This window comes from Colobus angolensis, unplaced genomic scaffold, assembly GCF_000951035.1.
Source record: "Colobus angolensis palliatus isolate OR3802 unplaced genomic scaffold, Cang.pa_1.0 Scaffold2057, whole genome shotgun sequence".
NCBI lineage: Eukaryota > Metazoa > Chordata > Mammalia > Primates > Cercopithecidae > Colobus > Colobus angolensis.
In genome coordinates, this window is record NW_012115219.1 from 6,035 (window position 1) to 6,816 (window position 782).

General features: G+C 45.9%; 1 long non-coding RNA gene across 1 annotated transcript in view; it reads right to left on the reverse strand.

Moving 5' to 3' along the window:
• Nucleotides 1-782, reverse strand: part of LOC105511862 — a 6,963-nt gene that overhangs the window by 5,658 nt on the left and 523 nt on the right. The window lies entirely within an intron of this gene.

The following is a 782-nucleotide window of genomic DNA, read 5'->3' on the forward strand; positions in this document are numbered from 1 at the left end:
TTTTGTATTTTTAGTAGAGACAGGGTTTCTCCATGTTGGTCAGGCTGGTCTTGAACTCCCGACCTCAGGTGATCTGCCCACCTCGGCCTCCCAAAATGCTGGGACTACAGGTGTGACCACGCCCGGCCACAATACACTTTTTTTGCCCTTAGAAAATATGGCCAGGGCCGGGTGCGGTGGCTCACGCCAGTAATCCCAGCACTTTGGGAGGCTGAGGTGGGAGGATTACTTGAGCCCAGGAGTTTGAGATCAGCCTGGGCAACAGAGTAAGACTCCCATCTCTAAAAGGAGAAGGGGAAAAAAAAAAAAAATGCCTGTAAGAATGTATGGCCAGAATAGTGTTCAGTTACCTGAAATAATTTTCTGTGTGACTTATCATTTTGATACAGGTTCATATAATTCTCTTTATATTCAATTCTAAGGCATGTTCACATCCTTTAATTTCCTTTCACTGTTAAATATGTAAAACATCTACCTGATATAAAGCACTTAGTACAATGCATGACATAAAATGTCCAATAAAAGTTAGCTTCCACTTGGCCAGGCATGGTGGCTCACGCCTGTAATCCCAGCACTTTGGGAGGCCAAGGCGGGCAGATCACTTGAGTTCATGAGTTCAAGACCAGCCTAGCCAACATGGTGAAACCCTGTCTCTGCTTAAAAAAAAAAAATTAGCTGGGCGAGGTGGCAGGGGCCTGTAGTCCCAGCTATTTGGAAGGCTGAAGCAGGAGAATTGTTTGAAACCGGGAGGAGGAGGTTGCAGTGAGCCGAGATTATGCCAC